Source organism: Balearica regulorum, chromosome 6 (assembly GCF_011004875.1).
Source record: "Balearica regulorum gibbericeps isolate bBalReg1 chromosome 6, bBalReg1.pri, whole genome shotgun sequence".
Classification (NCBI taxonomy): domain Eukaryota; kingdom Metazoa; phylum Chordata; class Aves; order Gruiformes; family Gruidae; genus Balearica; species Balearica regulorum.
The window spans coordinates 17808004-17834147 of record NC_046189.1 but is presented as its reverse complement, the minus strand read 5'-3'; the positions used below and the strand labels follow the sequence as shown (position 1 = coordinate 17834147).

The 26144-nt window shown below is 41.3% G+C and overlaps 1 protein-coding gene and 1 long non-coding RNA gene across 4 annotated transcripts in view; one reads left to right on the top strand and one right to left on the bottom strand.

The window, feature by feature from the left end:
* On the bottom strand, positions 1–8617 carry LOC142602347 (uncharacterized). Its single transcript, XR_012836069.1, has 3 exons — positions 8488–8617; positions 1583–1868; positions 1–118 (listed from the first exon to the last, which is right to left on the bottom strand). It is a non-coding gene; the product is annotated as an uncharacterized LOC142602347 (long non-coding RNA).
* A 78-nt stretch (positions 8618–8695) lies between these two features.
* The window catches only part of OSBPL6 (oxysterol binding protein like 6), a 96972-nt gene continuing 79523 nt past the window's right edge, over positions 8696–26144 (top strand). For all 3 annotated transcript variants that reach the window (XM_075756550.1, XM_075756553.1, XM_075756549.1), the window contains exon 1: positions 8696–8779. The gene's annotated coding sequence lies outside the window, so the exon portion shown is untranslated. The remainder of the gene's footprint in view (positions 8780–26144) is intronic.

The window sequence follows — 26144 nt, the reverse complement described above, 5'->3', positions numbered from 1 at the left end:
TTTCTTCCTGTTAATCGTCCGTTTTCTGACGCAGGGTACTCAGTCGTGTTATCTCTATTCTCTCTCCAGAGATACCATCTCATGTCTGCAATGCCAGGCACCTCCGCTCTTTCAATTACTGTAGCAGTGAGAGGCATAAGAAGGAAGAATCACATGTAAGTGGAAGCTGTTGAAGGTGAAAACAACATGCAATTACGTGCACAGCTCCAGTTCAGGAAAACTACTCATTTATATTCTCACCGTACCATTTTGCTAAACTTTCTATCTCTATTTGTTAAACATTCACTTAAAAGTTTGTCAAAGATTCTGCTCAAGTTTTTCGCAGAACGTCAGATTTGTACTGCAGTTGTACTGGTAAATTTTCTCCAAAATAAACTGGAGGAAAAAAACCCTGTAACTGAAAGAAGGAGGGTCAACGATGCCGAGTTCGCTTAACATCATCAGAGTAAAGGCACCAAGGGCGATGCCGGGGCCTGCAGCGCTGCGAGGCCACCCGCCCTGTTCCAGCAGAGGTCACTGGTCTCCTGGATGTGCGGGTAGAGGCTGCAACTCCAAATGGATACGGCTTTTGGAAATCTTAACCCGCTTCTAAGGTAATCAATTTATGTACTGGATTTCTTAACCAAAAGGTTGTGGGTTTTGGTTTTGGGTCATGTTCCGCCCCCCCCCCCCCCCCCCCCCCGAGAATTATCTCTAAGTGTATCTATTCCAAACACATAATTTAAAATACTTTAAAACAATTTAATAATTATTATTTAATAATAGTTAAAGCAATTAAGACAGAATCCTAGTTTAACTTGCATCTTTTCTCTGAATTATTTTTTAAACCATTAATTTCTTCATAGCCTCTTAGTTTCGAACTACAAATGATGTATTTTTGCTTGCACAAGTCTCAAATGTCTGTTTCCGATTCTTTTTCTTGCTGTTCCAGAGGCTTTTCATACTTTTGCAAAGGCAGGGTTAGCCAAATAGTTTTAAAATTATCATGCCCAGTGTGAAAATTTTCTGAGACAAACACCACATATGGAACACCTTTTTATACCATTTCTTGGCATTTTTGCAATTTCTTTGTAAAAGATTGAGTGAGATAAGTAGGAAGAGAACCAGAGGAAAGAGGGACAAAACAAAGGAAAAATAAGGAATGTGATAAAAAAGGAGTTGTGATTTTGAGACAACTGAATAGGAAACCGTCTAATAAGAGGTAAGGCATAGAGGAGTTTCCTGAGGGAAAGTCAATTCAGATATTGGGAAAAGCAGGATAATCCAAATGTTTCACATCTTCAGATGGAAAAGATGGAGTGCACAGTGGTGCTCTGGAAGCCAAATGCTTTAAGATTAGGTTGGGTGTAGGGATTTGGAGTCTCTTGGATGGATGTCTATCACCAATGTACCACAGAAGCCCCTACATCAGTCTGTAGTAACTTCACTATTTTGTGTCTTATTTCTCCTTGGTTTTGAAATACACTGATTGTCAGGCACCGTGCACGTTTCATATGCACATAACTAATATTATGGCACCAGGATTACTTTTAAAGCAATAGCTGCTATTTAAAAATGCGTGCGTTCTGTTGAGCTCCTTTACCTTGCTGGGTCATTCCTCCTTCACCCCTCCGCTGTGTGGTGGTTCTGTTCCTCCTCCTTGCACTCAGAGCCCACCCCCAACTGCAGCTTGACTTGACTGAACAACTTGCAGCACGAATTGGCCTCGGGTCACTCATCCGCAGCCTCTGCTTTTGGCAGGGACAGGCACAGCAGCAGAAGCTTGGGTTACAGGCAGGATCAGGCCTCCTGCAGCCAGCCTGGTGCTGTATTGCACTCGAAAAACTCCGGGTGGTTCCAGACGCTTCAGACAGCTCTGGTCGCTGAAGCTGTGGAGACAAAAGGAGGCAGCTCTGCATCAGGCGACTGCTGGGTGCGAGAGCGAAGGGAAGTGTGCAGCTGAACGTAACACAAAACACGGTTCAGCTGCTCGCCCTGATTATTAATGCGTTAAAGGAAGCTCTAAGGAGGAGCTGCTTGGAGGGATGATGGCCTTTATGGCCTTGGTGCTTTGTAAACATCGTAAATCACAGCTTGAAAGTAACACTTCAGTAGTGCACAATCCATGTATCTCATAGATGGTGGGGCTGTTGTTTTGAACTATACATGGCACTGTCAGGTTAATTAAATACTGATATAAGCCTTTTATTTCATCTACTTTAGCAATATGCATCTGCCTGCTCCCAAACCTTAATCCTCTTATTATGAATTTTTCTTGAAAGTCTGCAAACTCTGTGGGGCTTCACCCAACGTGAAGTGTGAAGTGTTCAAATATAATGTTGACGTGCAATATCTGCAGGACCTTCCTCACACTGAAGAGTTAACTGCTGACCAGACCGGACTCTATATTTAGAGAAAGTGTTTACAAATCATCAGCATGGGAGTACAGGAGATACCCTGGGAATTCTTCCAGCTCTTCTGACTGAGTTCTGTCTATGGAAAGTGCTAATGAGCAAGTTTTTCTGATGTCATTTTAAGAAATACAGGACAATGTTAACAGCGTGTATTCAGATGTCTGGACATACCTGAATAACTCTATTGGAAATGCAAATATATGCTGGAAATATTTTCTGAAATTGAAATTATAAGCAACTTCACAATCAAAATTGTAAGATTGCTGAAAGTTATATTAAATATGAGAACTTCAATTACCCTAATCCCAGGCACACTAAATCCCCCTCCTAATGTGTCTGTTACATCTAAGGATAGCAGGAGTGAAGTTATATTTAATCAGCAAAACAAAATCAAAGGCAACGGCATGTGAAAACATGCACTGCATGTCTTGACCCACAGAAGTTTTTAACTTTTAATCAATTCCACAGAATTCACTTCTATTCAGAGTTCACTTCTATTATAATAATGCTGGGGGAGACTAAAATTTGCCGCCTTCCTTCTTCATGACAACAAACCAGCTCAGCTACTTAAAATTATTGCCACAATTTTGGACACAGGTTATCCACACACACGTATGACAGTAGGTTTTTCCTGTACCTGTTGAAAGGACGAGGGTACAAAGATGGCCTCAATGCCCGTATATAACAACGTTCTTGGAATTTTCTCCTGGAGGCCATCTGAAACTGTTTGAAACTGGGTAATCTCTGTTGTTTCTTTGCAAAAGTAAATTAGATAGTTCTCAGAGGTGCAGAGGAAACTGTACCACTTTTTAAAACTGTAACCTTTTTAAAGTTATTGTAGGGAAGGTATTGAGAGAAAAGTCTTTTAAATCTTGAAGTTTTAAAGAACTCAGACTAGAACAGAAACTAGAGTGCTGGTAGTAATCAGCAGGGTTATAATGGCTGTAGTAACAACACTTCCAACCAGAGATTTATTTCTTCTTGTTGTTGTTTAAAAAGCATGGCTTAAAGCGTTTATACTGCTTTGGTTTTGCAGTCTACACGGTGAAGAAATCATATGCATTCTGCTGAAGATGAGGCCATGGGACTACTATCCATTGCTGAAATCAAGTATGAAACAAACTCTTCTCCTTATCTTTGAGTGGAGATAGCTAGCTACACAGAGGATCAACCATACAGATTTTGTTTATACGAGATTTAACCACTCCAGCTGATTTATCATATGTTTGTCTTCAGGGATTCTTGGAGTTCTGCCAAACTGCATTTCAGATTTGCTTTTCGGATTTCTAGTTTCTTGTATTTAATAGGGTTATTCTTAGTACAGCTCTTATAAATTGTGGTCATCTGTGTAAGATATTTACCTGTAATTTGAGTTTTAAAGCATATCTGGATGTTTCTACTTCCCTTTCCAGTTTCTTCAATGAGACGAAATCACTATCCCTTTCTCTTCCAGGATGTCCAAGAATGGTTTAGATTCTACTCCTGTGATGATCTATGAATATGGAAAGTATTTTTGGTATATTCTATGCATATGATACGTTGTTACGCTTCACGATTTCTCTTGCTATGTACTGCCGCAATCTTGTATAAAGGAGAGCAGAAAATGGTGCTGAAATGAATAGACCAGTGCATATGGATCGTCACTACTGAAACTAAAGAGCAAAATGCTGAGAGGAGAAAAACAGTGTTTCCAGGTTTTCTTCAGGGGAATGGAAAAACACCCAAAAGAGGAAGATCAAGAACTAGGAGTCTGATTTAACTTCCAGGGAAGATGGGGAAAGGCAGGAGTATGCTTTCATACCTAGAGATGCTGCTTGTCCTGTGTTTCTCTCACCTAACTGAGCAGAAAGAAAAGAATCAACCATCTGAATGCCTGTACAGGACCAGTGGAAAGGTCCATTTAATCTGCTGTCCTGTTCTCTGCGGTGGCTGGAAACTGATACCTGGAGAGAGCGTTGAAACAGGGCAGATAAAGCGTGTCCTTTCTTGGGCAACTTTCAGCAGGCAACAGGCAGGCACCTTTTAAGCAGGAACTGCAAAGGGAATTATTGTCCTTAATAGCTACAGGTATCCTTCCTTCTTTCACATAATCCCTGCTTAAAAACATCTGTCTCTTCAGCTCCATAGTGTTGTATAGCAGCAAGCCATCTGATTTAATAACACTTTGTATGGAAAAGTTCTTCCCAGTTGTTGTTTCAAACCTGCTGTCTGATCACTTACTGAGTCCCCTGAAGTCTTGTGTGATGGCAAGTAGCGCGTGATCGTTTCCTGTTGGCCTCCTATGTACCATTTGGGATTTTATAGATTGGAAGACAATCCTTCCTCAGTCTGTTCTCCAGCTACAAATTATCTCCTCACACAAATGTATTCCCATCCCTCTGCATATATTCTTTTAGCCACCTACATGCATTTTCTAGTTCCACATTTTTATATGAAGGAATCAGAACTGTACACAGCACTGAAGTGCACAAGAGATTTACATAGGGATGTAATGAGCTCTTCTGCTTTGTTCTTGGCTGCTTTTGGAGTAATTTCTAACATTGTTTGCCTTTTGGACTACTGCTGAGTAGCAAGCTAATGTTTGCAGAAAACTACTCACAACGACTCCAAATGATATAGGCTTATTTAGAGTCCATTATTATGTATGTTTAGTTAGGGCTATTTTCACTACTGTTTACATTAGTTTGCAGTTATTGACACAGACTTTCAGCCACCATCTCATTGCCCTATCACTCACTATTGTCAGATCCTTCTACAACTGTTGAGAATCAGCTTTCGTTTTCTTTCCATAAGTAATTTTGCATCATCAGGAAACTGTGAAGATCCTGGGTCCTCACATGAGTACTTCTAGGCTATTTATGTGCAACAGTGCTCAGCCAGAAGTGCTCTAAGTAATTCAGCCCTATGGAGGACTCAAAGAAGGAAGCAAATAACGTTGTGTTGGGTGGTCTGTCTCTGCAAAAGAAAGAAGAGGTTGATCTGGTTTCCTACTCAGAATGGAGTTACCTGATGTCAGTCCTGATGGCAGCTGTGCTTTCGATTCTTGGGGACGGCTCTTCAGTCTTCTGGCACTCCCGTACTCTAGGGCACATCCAGTTTCCATCTCGCTGGCACTTGCCTTTTGCTGCCCCTGCAGCACGTGCCTGCTCTGAGCCTCCTCCTGCCTCCTGAATTCTCCCTCTGCCTCATTTGGTTTATTATCAGATGCTCTTTAATGCTCTTTGGTGCTCTACCTCATGCTCATTCTTCAAAGCATTTCCAGTTCACTGGTTACTACTGCTGTACTCTCACAGTTTTGCATAATTCAAATTAATTTGCAAAAAAGACAAGGTGTACTTCGCAAAAATCTTTAATAAAAACATGTGTCTGCTACCTGTGCCTTGCCTAAGGGTACCGTGTTGCCAAACACACACGAACCCTAACAATAAATGACAGCAAAGAAACAACAATATTGCTACTACAGGTGAAAATAAAAATATTTTCTTAAGATTCTGTAAGTAAATATTTTCAGTGCCCATAGATCTGCTTATCATCAGTGTATGGTAAGCAAACCTTTCATATTATATTTAGTAAACTTCCCTGTTGCCTGAATTAAAGAATAGGACATTTTAAAGGCATTTGTGTCTTGCCAAGAATTGTGGAAAGAATTCCATGATTTAACCTGTGGAGCTTTTATCTTTGCATGGAGAATCAAACTCTGTTTTACAGCCTTCTTTTGAAGAACAATGCTCCCAATTGTTAATAAGCCTAAACTTGGGAGGAACAGGTCAAGTTCTTGATGGACGAAATAGAATATAGCTCCTTGCCTGTGTTTACGTTCTTACTTTAACATTTCATCAAGATCTTCAAACCTTTGCTCCTGGCAGTGTAAATTATGAGTAAAAATTAGTGAAAAAAATTCTCATGTCATTGGGTAACAACCACACTGATTTTCAAACACTTTACATAAGACTACATAGGCTCAACTTATATCAATGTTTTTTGCCAGTGTTTCTGAAGTGATATGGTTATAATCTTCTACAGTTATGCAAGAAATGTCCATATGAATCCACCCAAACGATGGCTTATTTCAGGACTAAAGCTTTGTGTAGATAAGCCCTTGAAAGATGAGGAGGGTATCTGTGTGCATACACTTTACCAGCATTTTGTCATCCACCATCTATGTAACATAATTGTATAACCAAAATATTTAAACTGACTTTCTACACATTTGTTTCTCTTTGGTTTAAGTATAAGCAAATTAGTAAAAAACCCCCACCCAAACTCTGTAGAATAGCCATTAAGAATTTGGTATCAAGATTTTTAGAGAATATTAAAGAATAAGAACAATTGTTCAGAAACAAGCCAGCTAATTAACAACACAGTTTTCTGTAATTTCTTTCTGTGCAAGGTTTGCTTTTTCAGGGCGCAGATGTTGAGTGGCCTCTTGACTGAAATGAATAATGGTGTTATTGAATGGTGTCTTTAAGACATGATTAAGCGTTGTGTCCTTTATTTCCTTGGCCTGTTACTTATTTCTTTTAGGAGAAAAATAAGTGACTACATTCCTGATATTATTAAGCTCCCCATAATGTATATTGCTTGTTACTGAATCTTTCTGTGGATTTTACAGGAAAACTTACTCCGACACCTCCTGAAATCCCACATAATTTTTTTGCTGCTTCAACTCTTGGAAACTGAGCACAGAAAATAAAGAATTGTGATACTTAATGAATTCCCTAACTTTATTCAACCACATTCAGAATGAAACTTGCAAGGTGCAGCTGAGAGACTAGAGCATATTTTTCTGAGAAGCTTATCCTAGAAGTTACATCAAAAATACTGTGTCATGGGAACCTTCCCTGGAGGTCTCTGATTCGACAGGAAAACAGCCGTGGCTTTTTGTATGCCAGGGTCTGCAAAATGATGCTTTGCTGCACAATGATGCTGCCAAATCTGGAACTGCTAGTTTGAGAAATGGGGAAAACATAAACCAGCTTCTTTGCTTGATGAATAACATAGGTTCAATAATTAGATTTCTAGAAACGTGTACATCTCTCTACTTTTCCCAAGGAATTTGCCATTTCCCCCTTTTCTCTTATTGAAATTTGCTGGCAGTGACATCTAGTTCTCCAGGGATTTCAACTGATTTTCTTGGGCAACAAAATATATTCCCCATCTTGTTACCACGAACCAGCCAGCAGGGCTAAGCTGGAGGATTACAATAGGACAGCCAGGAGGAGCCCAGTTTGCTAGGAGAGGCCTCAGAGCCATCCCCAGAGGACAGGACAGTGCTCCAGCCCTGGGGACAGGGAGTGACCAGGCTCTAGCAGAAGGACCAGGGTGCCAGAGGCAAGTCATTAACCAGATAGGTGAGTCTGCAACCTGTCTCCTCCACAGCAGGGTGAGCTGTGCCACTCAGTGGCTTCTCTACGCAAGACAGTCCGGCTTCCCATTTCCAAAGGTGTGCCTAAGCCATCAAGGAGGTCGTGAAAGCTGTGATGGACAATCTACAGTAAAAAAAAAAGAAAAAAGAAAAAAGAAAGCTAATATAAACTAAGGGAGTAATTTCTCTGGCAGCGTTCAAGAGTACATAATGTGTTTTTTTCCACAACCTCCCATTATCGGATGACAAAGACCAAATCAGCTAAGGCAATGAAAGCTGCGGGCACGGTGACGGTGCAACGCTGGGTATCGTGCTTGCGTTACCAAGCCAGTGAAGGGAAAGGCCCTTACCGCGGCTGCTGACAGCCCTGCTCTGTACCTACGCCCGGTTGTCTCAACAGCATCCCTTTGTCTGACACCACCCTCCCACCGTGGCACGGAGGTCCCTCTGGCTTGAGCGCATCCCCGGTGTTGCCACGTGCTTTCCTGTTTAATTTTAGACCTGATCTCATGACCGAAGCCCGGTACTCGGTCCCCGTTTCTCCGACACGCCGGCATCAGCTTGACTCCGGGCTTTGCTTCGCGAACCGGGGCCGGCTGCGGGAGCGGCCAGCGAGGTGCCGTGCCCCGGCGCCGCCCCGCCGCTGCGCTCAGAGGGCCGCAGGAGCATCCCGGTGCCGCCGGCCCCCTCCGCTCAGCCCAAGCCCAGCCCAGCCCAGCCCCGCGGTACCTGTCACCGGGCCCGGCCCGCTGCCGCCGGCGTGGCGGGGGCAGGTACGGGGCTGCCCCCGCCGGCAGCGGCCGCCCGCCGCAGGTGGGTGCCGGCCGGCGCGGAGGGCACCTTGGCCGGCGGGCGGGGGCGGGAGGCGGCGCGGCGGGGCTGCGGCGGCGGCGCGGTTGCCCGCCCCCTCCCTCCCTCCCTCCGTCAGACGGGCGGGGAGCTGCGGCGGGCGGGAGCGGGGAGCGGCGGGGCGCAGCCGCCCGCGCCGCAGCGGGGATGCGCCGCGGATCCCGGCGAGGAGGTGGGCGCTGAGCGGCGGCGCTGGGGGCGCGCACGGGCGGGGCGCGGGGGCCGGCGGCCCCGCACCGGGCCCGGAGCCGGAGCGGCGGGGCGGGCCGTGCCGTGCCGTGCCGTGCCGCGGAGCGGAGCGGCGGGTCGGGTCGCGCCGCGCGGCGGAGCCGGGTCTCGGCGGCGCCGGGCCCCGCGGGGGGGGGGGGCAGCGCGGCCGGGTGCCGGGGTGGGCGGCGGGGCGCGGCGGTGCCGCCGTGGGAAGCGGGAGCGGACCGGGGCGCGGTGGCGGCGGGCCCGGTGCGGGGGCTGGCTGTGGCCTGGTCCGGCAGCGGCTGCTGCGGCCGGCCCCGGGGCGAAGCCGGAGCATCCGGACCGGGGGGGGCACGGGGTTACGTAACTGCATCCGCGCAGCGAGATGCGCTGGTGTCAGCCCCGGCCCGGCGGCTTAATTGTCGCTCCCCGAAGTCGCATTTTCCCCCCCCTCCCATGCAGAGCAATTTAAAATGCCTCAATAAACTGCCTGGTCTGTGAGAATGAACTATGGATCAGCTATCCTTAAGTTGATACACTCTTACGGTACCTTTTTCTTTTATTCTCTGTCTGCCTCAAAAAAAAAAAAAAAAAAAAAAAAAAAGAAGGAGCGGCCTGTATTCCCAATTTGCTAGCAATGCTGCAAAACCCTTGCAAGTACTTTGAATACGTATGGATTCATTAAAGCAGTTGTTTGGAAATTATCTGCTTCCCACAAGTGCTGATGCTTAAAATGACCATCTGATGTGGGTTTTGCCATTGGCCCATCATGTCATTTTATTTTATAACTGCTTTAGCATGCTGCAAGGCTACATGGTTGATATTCTTCCCCAAAGCTTCAGCAATGCAGATCCTATGGAATATTAGTAACTGAAACAAAAGACCTTGCTGTACTTCTCGGAGTGAATTAGGAATCCAAGGTCGAACAGCAAACTGCAGTGCAACTTGTATGGGGTAATGTGACAGAACAAAAGTATTCACAAATCTTATTAGAGAGTTTAAGCGAAAAGTCTTCCTTAAATAGACTCTTACTCAGTAGATGAAAAAAAATTCCTTAGTGAAGGTGTGAGGAAATAGCTATTTTAAGACTACAATTAACTGTATCAGCTCGATTTTAATGGAACTAGTACATTTAATTGCATTCCTAACAGATTTTCTGTTCTCCAGATGATTAACTTGCAGAATTATACCAGCTCAAAGATTAAAATCTCATCAAATATCTCATGGTTTCTGTATAATATAATTGTGTTTGGTTTATAATAATTCTTTTCTAATAACCATCCTCTGTCCCTATAGCTGTAGATAGTATAATTAGACTTTTTTTATCTTGGTATAAATGACATGACCTTGACCTTTAGAGGTTAAGCAGATGTGGTTGGTATGCATCTCAATGTCTTATATGTTTAATAAAACATTTATTTTGATGTGTACATAATAAAGAGTTTTCTCTTACTTTTGTTTAAAAACTATACAAGAGGACTGCTTTCTCTTTTCTTTCCATGTTAGATAAATTAACAGAGATATGCACAACATTTAGTGTTTAAAATACCCTAAAGAGGTTTATATTTAAACTACTACTTCTGTACAAGTAAATGGTAGGATGTGTATCTGGAAAAAAAAATTGTAGGATTTGTGACTGAAGACCCTCTAAATATTTTCCCTTGCTACTGAGGGCTGAAAGAGGAACCTTTTGTTGTACTGTAGTTCCTCAAGCTCGCTTCTTCCACGTCCTATTAGTTTGCTATTACACTCCCGGATCCTCCGCGGTGCTTGCGAGCTGTATTGTTAGGTGTATTGTTAGCAGTCTTTCTGATTGCTGGCCCTTTTTTGTTCTTAGCCCGTTCTGGCGGTTTATTCATAAATCTCTGTGCTGCTCCAAGTTTCTATTGCGGCTTTTCTAGTCTTTGTTTTGCTTCAGTTCCACCCAGGAATAACAAAACATTGGTTCATCTAGTTGTAGAAACAAGGGAGATTTTTTTCAAGTGCTGGTATCGAAGGGCTGCACTCGCTCTCTCTCTTTATATGTTTGGATATGTTTTTTATGCAACCATCAAAACCATAACTTTGCTCACAAATGTTAACGGAGCAGCCATTCAGACCTTACTACGAAGCCACCATGGCTAACCAAAGCCTTGTGACTTCCTCAGAGGGGAGTTCCCCACCTCTTGCTCTATTGCAAGTGCTGCTGGAGATGGGGGCTGCTCTCCTTTGGCACTACTTCCTTCAATCCATGCTGGAGATGAAGGCAGAGGGTGTTCACAGTACTGCTTCGTTTTCCTTCAGTCCTTTGGCACATGGACGTGTCTGTATGTGGGATCTGTACGTGTGTTTACCCCTTGGTGCCTCACGTTTCTTCTGAGGTAACAGTGGATTTCTCACTGTGACAGAAGTGAATGTTTTTGCTCTTGTTTTGTCAAATACATGAGATACCAGCATGGGTTTTCTCTGGGGATTTATTTTGCGTATACTTCTTTAGTTTCCTGAGAACTTCGTTTCTAGTACCACGCGGCTTTGTCTCGGGAGAGTTGTATTTCTTAGGGAACATTAGTCCTCCAGGTCAGCCCTTCTGTGCCACTGTGGAGAACCTGCTGTCCCTGACGCTGGTGTTGCAGTGGGAGACAGGAAGGGAACCGCCAGTGCTTCACTGCTGGAGGGGCATATGTGTGTCTATTTTTAATGTGTGCGTGTATACAGTGAGTCTGTCTGAATGGTTTAATTAACCCGTATGCCTTGTATATAGGGTAGAAAATAACTGTCCATTACCCCTGTCTTTTCTAATATTTTTTTAAAACATTGAACAATTCAAACAGTTCCCAGAGATTTCTGGTGTACATGCTGATTAAAAACCAGGAGGCTTTATTTTTCAGGTTTTTTTCCTGGTAACTAAATGCTTGCTGGTTTTGAAGCTTTTGACTATGCTGGCATGGGAGAAAGCAGCAGCTTCTGTAGACAGTTTTCATGGGAAATGTTACTCTGGGCAATTGTACTTCTAAAAGGAATTTCTCCAAGAATTTCCTTCAGGCTTGTGTTTCTTTCCTAAGCTGATTTTAATGAGATTTAAAAAAAAAAAAATCCTTCCCAGTGGAATACTAAAGTAAATGCTTACTTTTCTTTTTTTTTTTTTTTTTTTTTTTTTGGTTGAATTTGCAATATCAAGGTTCTAGATGTTGAAGGAAGCAGCAACAGGTACTATATAGAAATAAAAGTAAACATGCTCAGGGCATATGAGGGATGTTGGGTTTTTGACAGATTGAAAGCATGGCTTTGGTGACAGACAAGGAAACTCTCCAGCTGTAAGAAGTCTGATGGGGAGGAAGTTCCATTATGAGGTGCTAGGTACTGGGAACTGAATTTGTAATATTATGAAATATTAAGGCATATGAAATTATAGTAGTATTCATGCTATGAATGGTGCTATTTATGTATATTTGTAATTAATTTCACTATCTCTGTATCTAGGTTTTCTGAGCTGTAAATACAAGCCTACAGTTTTCAGCTATTTCCTGTAAGTCAAAATACAGACATGAGGGCAGTTAAAAGTTTTCTTTAAATGCTGCCACCACTGTACACATCCCGGTGAATGGTGTTTCTAGTATATCCCTCTTTTGGGGTTATTCCTTTCAGAAGAGCTGAAAAAGGATAGAAGAACCGTTTGGTGCTGACAGCTGCTAAGCCACTCAAAGGGAGCACAGGTAAACGTGAAACGTGGAAGATAAGGGAAGACCACGGGAGCGATCGTGTATGGACAGTCAAACTCGTGTCTTTCAGGGGTTGAATAGACTCGTTAAGATGTTAAGGGAGGAAAAAAATGAAGAATACCAAAATACTAGAGACAACTGTTGAAAGAGGAAAAAAAAGGGTTGAAGTGGGGTTTTGTGTGTGTGTGTTTTTTTCTTTTTGTAAGGGGGGTTGGACCAAGTGACATTCAGAGTATGCTTCCAACCTAAATTATTCTATAATTCTAACTGGTTTGGCATTAAAAGCGAAACCCAGACACTACTATTTTCCATTTACAATGAAAAATAGATGGTGCTTAGAAACTCTGAATTATTTTTTCTGGAGTATGTGTATTAATCCTACAGAATTTCCAGCTAGGTTAGGAGGTGGTTCCAAGTAAAATGTGTCCGTATGTGCAGAGGGCTATATACAGTTATGGGTGGTAGCAGCAGGGAGGGAGGTGCTGAATATCAAGCTTGTCTTTCTGAGAAAGCTACAGACTGGTTTCTTAAATGGTTTCGATGTGACCCCCTCCATCACCAACTCAGAAACCAAAAAAGATTGTATCATCATAGTACTTGTTACTTATAACTTTAAAAAGTGAAGCTTGGAAGGAGGGGGAAGTTGGAGATTGAAGAAGAGTAAGAGGATGGGTCTGGAATGTATGGCAGTTGTAATGTCCTAAAGATTAGGAGAGTTTATAATGATCCTTAGAAATGCCTCGCTGTAGCAGAGAGAACAGCTGCATTTTGAAACCAAGTTAAATAAATTCCTTTCTTTTTTTTTCTTTTTCTTCAAGATGAATATATTCTAATACTAGTTGAGAGCACTTCTCTTAAAGGAAATAGTGGATACTTTAACTTGAGATGTAAAGAAAAAAAATTTCTTGTTGATTGTGAGCTTAACATAGAGTCGAAAGAACTTTAAGTAGCAGGTGTCATGTTGCATTTGATTCAAAGATTAAGTTTTCTACCAGAAAAAATATATTTCCTTCTGGGAAACTTGGCTTTCTTGCTGTCGTCTTGCATGGGGATGGTATCTGTATTTCTAGCAAGTGTGGTCCCTGGGCATCTCTTAAAGGTTCTGTGTTCCTCAATCAAATATTTCACATTTGTGGAATTTAAGCCTGGCCCCCACTCCAGTGGGTCTTTTCCTCCTTATTTGGGGATGCTGAGAATCAGGTGGACAAGTTGAATCTACCCAGAATTTAGCAGTTAGGAAGTCCAGTCTTGGTTATGATCTCTCACAGTGCGATCTGACTGCTTGCATTCCTAGCTCTGCTAAAACAAGAGTTTTATTTTCCCTGTTTCACAGTGGAAATTGAGAGATGGAAATGCATGTAGCCTATAAACTGTATAAAAGACCCGTACTTTTCACTTCACATGAAAATTGTGAAAATCACCAAAGCTATGCTTAATCCCTATTGATTTGCATATTTCTAGTCCAAGCAGAAATGCTAAGGAATTTATGGATCCTTTACCTAAAAGGCTGGATTAATTTACCTGTATGTGGTATTGAATGTAGTCCTACTCTCTAATGCAAATGCTGTTCTGTTGGTACAAAGCTTTTCTATAGCATATATTGTTTCCAATTAAGATAGTGAATTATGTTTGTAAAGGATTCAAAGGTATTAAAATATTAGATCCCTTACATCAGTACAGGGGGACATATATCTGGGATTGCTTTGTTATAAAAACAAATAAATCCAACGTAAGTAACATTTGTATAAGAATGATCTATAGAGCAATTTCATGATACCTTATCTTGGACTGTGATATCCTTTTTCAGATTATGAATTGAAAAGTTTTGTGTTGAGAAATGGAATAAGCTCAGGTTGCGCAACAAAAAGGCCGTATGAAACTTGTGCCATGGGGTGAAGGCTACCTGCTCAGAGAGAGAGGAGACTGTGGCTACATCTGCCCAGCGTTAGCTGACCTGATTAATCCTGGAAAATGAGAAAACAATAAAATACATTTCTTCTCTAATTGTTGCTAACTTCACACTTCCTGTAACACATTTGGGGTGGGAGACAAAAGAGTTACAGAAACCTCAGTGGCAACTGCTAACTGACCTTACATACAGACTGTGGAATTGGTGAGACCTTTGATGGCTCATGCTGACAGTTTAATGAGAAAGCAATAAATAATTAAAGCAGTAGCCCCAGGTGCAGGAGATGAGGGAGCATGACGTGGGACATGCACATACCTCTGGCACTTGGAAGGCTGAGCTGGAGGGTAACAGCCTGGTGTGAGGTCCAGGCCACCGACCAGGACTTGGACACACTAAGCAGTTGTTGTGAGCATTCTGTTCCCCAGGGCCTCTGGTGGCAGTGTCACCTGGACCTTGATTTGTGTGTCTCATAGAACAGACAAGCTGGAACAGAAATGCCACACCCATCTTGCTTAATAAAACACGACTAGATTCTGTGACACAGAGTGGTGTCTTTCTATTCTTGCAACCACCTCACCCCATTCCCCTGTGAAAAACCCAGCATAGATGAGATGATGTTAAACAGGATTTGGGTCAAGAGAAGTTTCTTACAGGAACGGCTCCAAGCTGGTGATTCCTCTTCCCATTTCACCTCTGCCTTCACCATCTCTCTCCTGTGTGTGGTCAACCTGCTTCTGCAGTGAGGCTGCAGATGGGCTCTTGTCCCCTCTTCTACTGTATGAGCATTTTTATGCCTGACCTACTCAGGGTTGCCTGATACCCTTGAGGTCTTGTTCAGGAAAACAACTTTTAACTGTTTTTTCCTATCCTGTCTTTGAAAATAAAATTCAATCTTGTTTGGAAAGTAATGGCACTGTGATTTGAGAAATGAGAGAGAAACGAATCCAGATAGACCGTGGCTCCTCATCTCAGATTCTGATTTTTGAGGTTATGACCACAAGATAAAAGTTTCTTCAATTAATTTATTTTTCTACACTAGGAAAACTTTTAGTGGTGGTGGGCAACTTACTTTATTTTACACCTTTGTATTTAGGGTGCTGGTTAGCCATGTTGCCACCTGGTAAGGATTGATCTTCTGGGGAAACTGGAAAGGCAAAACCGCTGATGGAGAGCTACAGAAATGGCAACAAAAGTACCAGATAAAGGGACTTTCAACTTGTAAATGGGAAGCTGGAATGGTTAGTTTAGTGACAAATGTTTCTTTCAGAGTGGAGTAGGTCAGCTGGGTGAGAAGGTGGTGGCTGATGGTGGAAATGATACTTGGTTAAAAGGAAAAAAGCTTCAAAATAAAACAACTTGTTGAGATCTGAAACTAGCAGTTGGTGTTGAGTCATCTTGATGTCCCTCTAACCCCTATGGGAGCATGACACATGCATCCCTCTGGGAAGTGATGATGTCTCTTTCGTGTTTGAAGTCAGTGTTTCTTGGTTTTAATCTGTTTCTGGAAAACAAGCTTTCTTCAGAAGGTGTTTGCACAAAACAGAAGAATGGGAATGATGTGAAATGGAGCTATAGAGTACTCATCCTCTGAGTCTGGATGTAAAGTATCGGTGTGCCCCTGGTACTGGAAGGTTAGCTCTGTAGCCATACAAATTCGGTCTCTTTCATTGTAATGGTTGTTGATGCATAAAATCCATCTTCTTTTTCCCCTGTTCCAGTCAGCTAAATGCAAGTTGTCCTCCCAAGTTCACTTGCACCTGACAACTATGCTTTTTGGGGCATGTAACTTTTAGTAACTATGGCCAGGTCATAGTTGCTGCCTGGTTTAATGCTCTTGGGTGACACAAACATGGGCAAAAATAACCCATTCTCTGACTGGAAAAAAAAAAAAGTTATTTCTATAACTCTCCTTAACTGTAACCTGTATTTGTGTGGGTGTGCAAGAGTGCTATAGGAAGTTAAATGTAAAATATATGGTGGTCCACTGAGAAGGCTTCTCTCGGTCCATCCTATGACTGGTAGTGTAGCCTACATACAAAACCCATGGTCAGTTTGTAGTATATGATTCAGAGTGACATCCAGTGCAAAATAATCTTTAAAAAAAAATTACAAGGTATTTTCTTCAGTTGCTGCACACTCTGTCCCCTGCCCAGTCACCATAAATACCGTTGCATGACAGAGCTTAAAATTAACAATTACAGTGGCTTCTGTCTCTAATTAATACAATAATGGTTTTGCTTTCTTGTGAAATGTGAGTTGGGGCTTATTGGAGTAGGCCTCAAACCAGGTTAGAGCATGAGGATTAGAATTAGCCAACTGACCCTTGGAGGACTCTTCAATAGCTCCACGTGGTTTTGCAGTATCTGTGAGTTTAAGGAACAGAAGCAGTTTCAAAAGTCGTCTGTGACATGCTTTTTAATTTCTATTTCTGGTGATGCAGTGATTGCTGTTGGATCTGCAAAGAAGTTGGTTGCTCTTAAATGCAGCAATGAACGTGGCAGTTTGGGTTCCTAGCTCTTACCCTTTCCCTAACAGCTGCTGTGTGTCCATCTGCCTGGAGAAGGGAAAATGTGCTACAAATTTAAGTAAAATTTTGTGAGCTACACTAGAGAAAGGAGAACGAGTGGCAGATTCTTTGCCTTTAAAATTTACAAATTCTAATTCATAATTCTCTTTCTTTTTTTCATAGTATTTTGCCGAAATCAGTGTAACATGAACCTATGAACAGTAAGTGAGGTAGAGGAGGTGGTAAACCAGCCATGTTGTAATCACTGGGCCTTTCCTAAAGCTGTGGTATTTTTCTTCAGAACCCTTAGGTTTTAGGCTTCCCACTTGAAATACCTAAGCCAGTTCCCCAGAGGCTGTGTATCAGATTGCTCTTCATAGTTCTCCTGGCATTTTGCGCCTTCTTGATTGCTTCATTTTTCTCCTAATTGTGCCACCTTTATAGACCCAAATAAATACTTGTCCTCTATGATGTGTGCACTTTCTAATAGTTGAAATGTTACTGAACCTGTTACCGCATCGTACCAGGGCTGTGCCTGGGGTGGGGGAAGGATCGTTGCCTTCAGCTCTGATACCTGCCGACTGTCCAGTCCAGCGCTGTGCTGGCCCTCGGCTGCCAGCTCGTGCTGCAAATACACCGTGGTATTATCAGCCCCTGCCACCTTATGCTATTTCTGGTATAATTGCTTTCTGATATGTTCATTATTAGATTTCCCCCCTCAATGTTCTTTAGAATTTTGAGAGATTTATTCAGTATTTGCAAATTTTTGTGCTTTAATCTTAATTTTGTGAGCACATTAACTCAATCATTTTGCATAAAGCCAATCAGTCATAAACCTGTGCTGTATCTCTTTACTATTCTATATACTATTTGAATTATTTTTAAGTTATACAGCATGCTTTTGTAAAGTTTAAATATATTGACTTCAGCATTTTCTACATTTTCTTCATTCTTTTTCACTTGTGTTATTTGTAGTAAATCAGTAAAAATAATGTCAAAGAAGCAGTAAAGAATAATGCTATGTAAAAAATAGGTAGAGACTAACAATACAGACACGGTAAACATGGTGGTATTCTCTTGAGGGCAACAGAAGTATGCTAATTTATGTCAGTTGAGGTGGTTTTAAATACAGTAAACCAAAACTGTTTAATCTGGGATTGGATGTAAGTTAGGCTAATAGTGCGCTCTAGAAAAGAGGCGCTTTCTCATAACAAAGAAGTTTTATTTCTTGATGCCACTGCATGTGTTCAATGGTAAGCTCTCCATCTTTTTTTCTTTCTTTTGTTCTCCTGCATGCGTATGGTTGCGGACACTGTGCTCAGTGCTGAGAAATGCAGAATATGCTTGCGGAGGGCATGGCAGCCTTATTCATTTCATACTTTAACATCTCTGGCAACATTCCCACCTTGAAAGCTGATGGAAACAAACTGCTCTTTAGGCTGCAGATATCTTGAGGAACGTGTAGTTCTGCTTTCTTGGCTGGTTCTTGGGTAGTTTGCCATAAAAAATGTGTCATAGTTGTGTGATTTAACACTGAAAAAACCCCAACGTTAGATAAATCTGTTTATAGAAGGAACTTAGTTTCTTATAAAGAAATATAATGAGTGCAAACTAATGTTGAAACTAATTTTTTTGAAGGACAAGTGCACCAGGGGTGTGTTCATTACTCCTCCAGGTTTCCAGCACCGAGATGTGCTTGCTCAGCTTTTGCCCTCTTTATCATTCTGCCTCTCCTCCGCAGGTCACTCCCTACGCGTTGTTAATACACACCTCTCTGGATTTCGGTCCTGTGCCCAGGCGCACCGATCCCCGCTGGGGACAGAGGCACGTCCCCTTGCCCAGGCTGCCGCTGCTCCGTGCCTCTTCCCTCCAGCTGCCCCTCCTGCGTCCTGGCTGAGTCTTCCGTGCTTCTCCTGAGGGTCCTTTGCCATCTCAGGAGAGGAAAGGAAAAGGAAAAGGGAAAGGGAAAGGGAAAGGAAAAGGAAAAGGAAAAGGAAAAGGAAAAGGAAAAGGAAAAGGAAAAGGAAAAGGAAAAGGAAAAGGAAAGGAAAGGAGGGGAAAAAACCAATTTGGCGAACAAAATGCCTGGAAAATCACAACGTTAAGCGTACCAAAGAAAATCGGTTATTTTCCTAATGGGCCTTATGTCTAATAGCAGCGTAAGGTGCTATTTCTTAATGGCAGCAGGTGAAATATTTTTGCACTTTACGTTGGTGATTCTGTCAAGGTGGGTTATACATTTCAACCATGCTGAAGCAGATTTAAACATAATGGTACAACTTCCAAATGTGAGTTTCTCACGTAGAAGGACAAGTCTGAACAGAAATAAATGTGCATGTGTATTATGAAATCCAGAAAGTAATTCAAGCAGACCTCTCTGAAGTTTTTCTTTTTAAACAATCTCAGTATGCTGCAAAAATGACTTTCAATTCTTTAGGCTCCCACAGATTGCAACACAGAAAATCAATACTTTTTCAGCTAATGTCAGTTTTTTACATTAAAGGATAAATGAGGAAGCGTGAGGCTTCTAGGCTTCTCTGACTTCTGCGCGCTTCCCAGACAGCTAATCTTTATTTATCTTTACATTTTGTATAATGCGTACTTAGTGCTTGTCATTTTATTCTCAACCATTGCTTGTGTTTACAAGTTAAATACTCAAATAATGATGGAATTGTGGTGCATTTTTAAAGCCTTTGTTCAAGTACTTCAAGTTAAGAGGGTGACTGTTTTATTTGAGGAAATTAAACTACATAAGAAACTGAAAATGATCCCTATCACGGGTTAGTTTTCTGCTCATTCAATAATGTGATGGCTTGGCTTGGCTTTGTAGTCACTGAAATTTGTCAGTGTTTAAGTATTGGTACTGTGGAGGGTTTGTTCTTCAGTTTGATTTTTATAAACTGAAATGTTACATTTATATATCCCTGAACAAAAGTTTCCTATTGGTATGTTGGCAGCAAGCCAAATGTATTTAATTTTTTAATTTTGTTTGTTACTTTAATGATCTTCTAGATATCCCCCTATACACATCTTTTGAAAATACTTTGAAAATACTGTAGATTTGAATTAAAGAAACTATTTTTTTATTATATCTGGAGCAAATATGCAGTTTGCATTTCTATTTCTATAGATTTATCAAGAGTAGCAAAAGAGTGGCATGATCAAAGGCAACACAAGGGGTCAAAAGTGAAAGATAGCAAATGTCAAAGTTTAGGTTTTGCTCATTATTTCTCTTTTGCTAATAAGAGCATGTGCGCATATGAGCAGAAGGCAGGAGGCAACAGCATTTGCTCTGGCAGATGAGAAGTAGAGAAATAAAGTAGTGTAGGTCAATGGTGCTCCATTCTAGGAGGAGGTGGATCTCGCAAATAATGGTGTTAGGGGAGAAACTTTAGTAAAATTCTGATGTTTGCTTTTATTGTTGCTGCAAAGTTTGCCCGAACATAAAAGCAACCTCATTTGTTAACAGTGGCTGGCAGGAACAGCATGGTAGGAATTTTCACTTGATGATCTACGAAAGACCTAGATAAATAAAGATGGGCAACGTGTATCTCAGGAACAGGGCACGAGAAGAATGTGATTTAGTGAACGGGCTCTGCTGTTCAGAACGCAGGGTCAGGAACTTTAATTCAGAGACAGAATATTTTCCCCTTTGGGTTATGCCCGATTGCGGATTGCAACGGACAGTTCTGAAGGAGCTTATAAACCCGCGTACCTCGTGTAGCCCCAGCACGGGCGCGGGCAGGACAGCCAGCCATCAGCCGGTTCGGACGGCGGCTGTAACTAAGCCCCTATCTACAGACCTCTAGCTATATACGTTGGTTAGCAATCTCGCAGCGAGCTGAGCGAGGTATTTCAGTATTTTTCATTGTAATTAACATTTTACATGCTTCAGTATATTTAGTACCGTGTTTCTGTTCTTTCTGCGCACAAAACCATAGTTTCCTATCTTTGTTATTAAACTATCTAGCTGTAAGAGGCAGTCAGTGTTAAAGAGAAATGCATAAAAGAGAAAGTAAATGGGAGAAAGTTAAAATTAAGCAAACCGTTTCCAGTGCTATTACTAGATTTAGAAGAGAACACGACATTTTACAAATGGTTCCAAAGACTAAAACATAAATATTTGAGAGGAATGGATGGTAAACTTCAAACTCATAGCAGTCATTTGTCACGTTTGCCTGTGGGCTTGCTGAGGATCTGACTGGAGTGGTGTGGAACTGGAAACCAGTGCCCTGCACAGCCGTAGATGGAGTTTAAAAAAAAAAAAAAAAAGTGAGGGAAGTAAATTTCCTAACTTTCATAAATGCATGGGCAAAGCCCTGTTTGGTAGAACAGATGCAGTTTTCTTGCTTCAGGATGCTTGTTAAAAATGAGAGAAAATAAGTGTGAATGTGAGATTTTCTTTCCAGAACACTGCAATTTCCAACTGAATATCTAAAGTGCTTCCCCCCCCTTGTTAATCTGCCTTTCAGAATTTTTATCGCTGGGAAGCTGTCCCAAAACACTTATTTGTTAGGTGTCACTATGTAGCATTAATACTATTAACCTTACAAGTCCTTTTTTCTTCCTTAGCGTATTTGCTTGGTAATCTTTCAAGAATTATTTTACTGCTATTTTCTGATGTTGATTAATTTTGGAACTGGTATTGCATACAGCAGGGGAGTTTCTCTTCTGTGTAAACGGCTATGGGCATCTTGGCTGACATTGCTGACACATATTTGGCTACACGCTGACTTACTAGCTATTGTCAAGGACTAAGGAATGTTACAAAAATAAAATGAGTTACTTAAGAAAATTACTGTTGTCCTTACAGTTGGAGTGATCTCTCCTCCAAAGGAAGAAAAAGTTTTCTAACAGATCTTGAAAGCTGATATTGAGATATTTTATGATATTGGGGTATGAAATTGTTCTAAAGTGCCTTTCAAAAAAAAAAAAAGTGGCTGATTATCTTTGTTCATTCAGGGGCAATATACACAGTAATGAAAAGTTTCAATTGAAAAACACTGACTAGGTCTCACTTTTGAGTACAATTTAGATCCTTCTCTGTAATTCAGTCCTCTGGTGTAACTTTCTGGAGGTATATTTCTTTGTAAAAATGACAGTATTATGACTAGTAATACATAATATTTTTTTGAGATAACGTTTATGTATAAATAAATATATCACAATATATTTTCACTGTCTAGATGATCGATGACTCAGAGTCAATGCAGTCCAACAGTTTTATTCTAGTGAATTTACAAATACTGAGTTGTCCTGCATATAACCTGAGCTTGTAATTTGTGAATGGTAACAAGGAGCAGAGGGAGAAATTTTATCTGTATTCCTATTTTTGCTGTATCTTTTATGGTTTTTAATATAGTAGCATTTTATCATTTTTTGCATGCAATATACTTTTCAGGACTATTCTTATGCCTAGAGGTTGCTGTCAGGAGATTTCTCGGTAGCTATGAAATCAGTAGACGACAGTAAGAGAAGCTTAAAAAGAAGATGTTGAACTTCAAACCATGGGTTGTACGACATTAGAAGTTCTGAAAAACCTGGTGGCTTGAGTTGCAATTTCTGACACAAACTGTTTAGGTGTTCATGGCCAGCAAAGCATGAAGTAAATCCCACTATCCCATTTTCTGCTTCAACAGTGGTACTTAACTGTTCTGTTTCATAAACATATGTGATTCCCCTGAAGAGGGAAGAGGATGCTTGTATTTTGGTCACCAGTTTTATTCATACAAATTTATCATTGGAATCCTGTCTGTATTTTGTTGAATCTTACTCTGGAAAATCCAAATTTATCAGGATCGCACGTGAGAATAAGAAGCTGTCAGAGTGGGGGCAGTGCTCCCTGATTTGTCAAAGTCAGCAAGCGGAGAGAGGTGGAATACTTAATGAACCCTGTTTGATCAGTCTGAGATAGCCAGCACATCGTCTTGGCTCTGGCCAAGACCGCAGATAAAATCTTATGATGGCTGTTAATAGCAGGGGTGGAGGTGTGGATAGGATCCTGGCAACTGGGGGATTTGATGATACAACAATGAAGTCTCACATCATCATGAAAGAAAATGTTTAGTGTCCTGTCTTGAGCGTGAGTATATACCTAATGGTAATAAATGCCTCCTGTTCAGGATGAGAATCAGTCCTAATAGAATTGCGGGTGAATGTTGTGCTGCTTCCTCCTGAGAAATCTTGACAAAAGTAATTGAAACAGCCAGATTTATGTTCAGCTGCTTACTGCTGGAGGTCTTTTTGTTATCTTTAACCCAGGGTTAATTTAGGTCACCCTTTAATCTAAGTAAGAGAGACCATGTATGCTTTCTGCCTTGACTGTACGTCAGGACAGAATGCCCAGAGAACGCTGTTCATTTTGGTGCTAGTGTACTGTAAGAAATGTCAGTTTATAACCTCTGATATGAAAACAATATGGCTGTTAAAATTATTTGATAGTTTATGCTGTGTATTTATTTATTTATTTAGCGTATCCTCCTGTCTTCCTACTTCTAAGTATATTACCAAGTCCTTAAAAATTATTTGTTCTATTGAAGATCAGTGTGGGTACGCAAGCGCAGCAGGAGTCTGTGAGTCTGTAATATCTCTGCCCTGTGATTTGAAGCGCTCAAGCAGTGTCCTCCTGGAGCCCCGCTGAAATAGATGAAGGGCTATGTGAACTGTAAACTCCAAGGTCCACACATAAATATCTGTACAAGCAAAAGTGTCTTCAAAAATTGGCTCAGAATTGAAAACAGAATACAAAAACCCACATTAAGTTGTTTGTTTATTTTCTTCGTAACACCAAATAGTGCAAGGAATGTTTTAACTTGTCATTTACTCACGTAGCGCCTCAGAAAATTAACACACTGTCAATAGTAGTAGTTGTAGGGACAAACCTTACTTTACTTTTCCTGAATACAGTCCACCACTGTCACTGTCATAATAATTTATAATAGAGAAATATGGCTCCTATTGTCTCTTTCTCCAGGCTTAAATAGGAAAGATGTCTTTTCATTCCTATTCATATTATGTACGTTAAAGCATCATTATGAAATTGAAAATGCCTCTGAGTACATTTTATGAAAGTTGAAAGCCCCTGAGTGATAACGGCAGGATATCACTGACCTTGTTGGTGTACTAAGTGGTAGTGGTAGGGTTTCAGGATGCAGAACATCTTGATAGCCAGTTATCTGTGACCTTGGCCTCTCAGACGTTCTTGTTGTTCAAGTGTTCTTAGTGGTAAAATCTGCTTTCTTATGTTAGAGAACGGGAGTGCTTTCCTTGGACAGGGAAAAATGTCTGAAAATGTAGAACACTTGTAAGAAAGAACTACCCAGTCCGGAAGTAACAGAGGCCAAGAAGGTTTTTTTGGCCCAAAGTAGTTGCAAGTGTTTGCAAATCTAGCTAAGCAAACACTATGATGGAGCTTTCTGACCAGTTGTGGCTAAATAAGTCCACCAGAAATTGCTAAAGTTATATCTCTTACTCTGTTTAGTGGGAGCTATTCTCAGGCTTTGGGAACTGGGATGATCCACGGGAAAAAAAAGGGTTATTTTTAAACCAGCATCCTTAGAAAAGTACTGCTAATGGCTTTGAAAATATTTTTTGTTCCCTTTTTTTTCCTTTCCTCCACATGAAAGATGAGCACAGGATGGCTGGGGCACGTTGGGTCTGCTGAGCCCTGCGTCCTGCCTCTGGCAGTAACTCACAGCAGGGAGCGCAACGCCCCGCTCTTACCGGCGCTTCCCCGGGGGCTTCCCCTGCACTGGGAGGCATCTCAGATAGCTTGAGATACAGCTTTCCCTCCATAGTTGGTCCAATCGTTTCCTAGACCTTAAATTTGGTGCTTATTATAGTGTGCTTATGTGCTTATTATAGTGTGCTACAGTGTGCGTAGGTTTGAAGAAACTCAGGGAAGATAGACATTGCATCCAGTAATGTGGGCTGGTTGGCGTAGGCTGGAGAAACCTTTATGTGTTACAGGGCAGATGCTAAAGTGAAAACAGAGTAAACACAATTAAAAGAAAAAAATTGGGTTATTTTCTGTCTTTCTGGTAGGGCCTTAAAGGATTCACTGTAAGTTTCTGCATGGCATCTGTCACACGGCTCTCCAGGGGCGATGAAAACTGGAGAGGGCTGGGTGGATCTCTACCTCCTGTGGTCCAGGCAGAAGATAGCGAGGCAGTACTTGGATCCACAGAAGAGGACTTTTGATTCTGTTAGATTAGGAAGTGGGGTTTATTGGTTCATTATACTCTGAAAAAAGTTGCAGTTTTGTACCTTTGTTAGTGAATTTGGATTAAATTTAGCAAATATTTTCCATAAAAGGAAAAATGGAGAAAAATTTGAAAAGCTGAAATTTCTTTTGAATATGTTTGTAATGAAATGATCGTTTTCCTGTGTCTTGATGTTGAAATGAAACTTTTCCCCCCAAGTTACTTAAAATTTCTCCTTTCTTCCTCCTTTTGGTCTCTGAACTAAAAACATTCCACCATTGATACAGCCGAAGTAGGTTCTTTTTTTGGTTAAGGATTTGAGGTTTATGAAACATGTCAATAAACACGCCCAAGGAAAAACTCAACTGTTCCAAAAATATAAGGCAGACTTTTCTGGTTAAGAAAAGCCATCCCAGCATATGGTGTGTTTCTTTTAAATTGCAAAATATTCATAGACTGAGATGAACCTTCTGGAGGAACTTTGAGGCAATTGCTCCTGCTCTTAAAGCTTCTGCCTTTATTTGTTTCAGCAGAGATTTACTTCCTAAAAGTTTTTCTTCCCAATCTCTAAAAGATGTTAATAGTGCCCTGAGGCCAAACTGTTGTTAACAATCTATTTCTTGTAGGATGCTGTTGTATATAAATAGCTTTTTTTATATATATTTAATTTTCCAAGCCAAGAGGAACATTCAGATTTGCTTTCAACATGAGTCTAGAATAACATTAATGTCTCTGGCATAGTAGTTGGAGTCTTGTATGACAACTCTTGTACACATTATCGTACACAACTGTAGCTGCGGAATAGATTGGGGTTTATATGTGATTGATGCTATTGCATACAGGACTATGTATGCAATCTATTTTTTTTTTCAGTGCGTTGCTTGCAAGTGGTGTTTGCCGCCACTACGCTAGTGTGACCTTCATACAGACCAGCAAAAAACCCATCTTGTTTGCTCAGCATCCCAAAAGACAATTAAGAATGGTTGCCTGAGCAACATAACATCCTTGTCAAATACCACAGGGATCGCTGT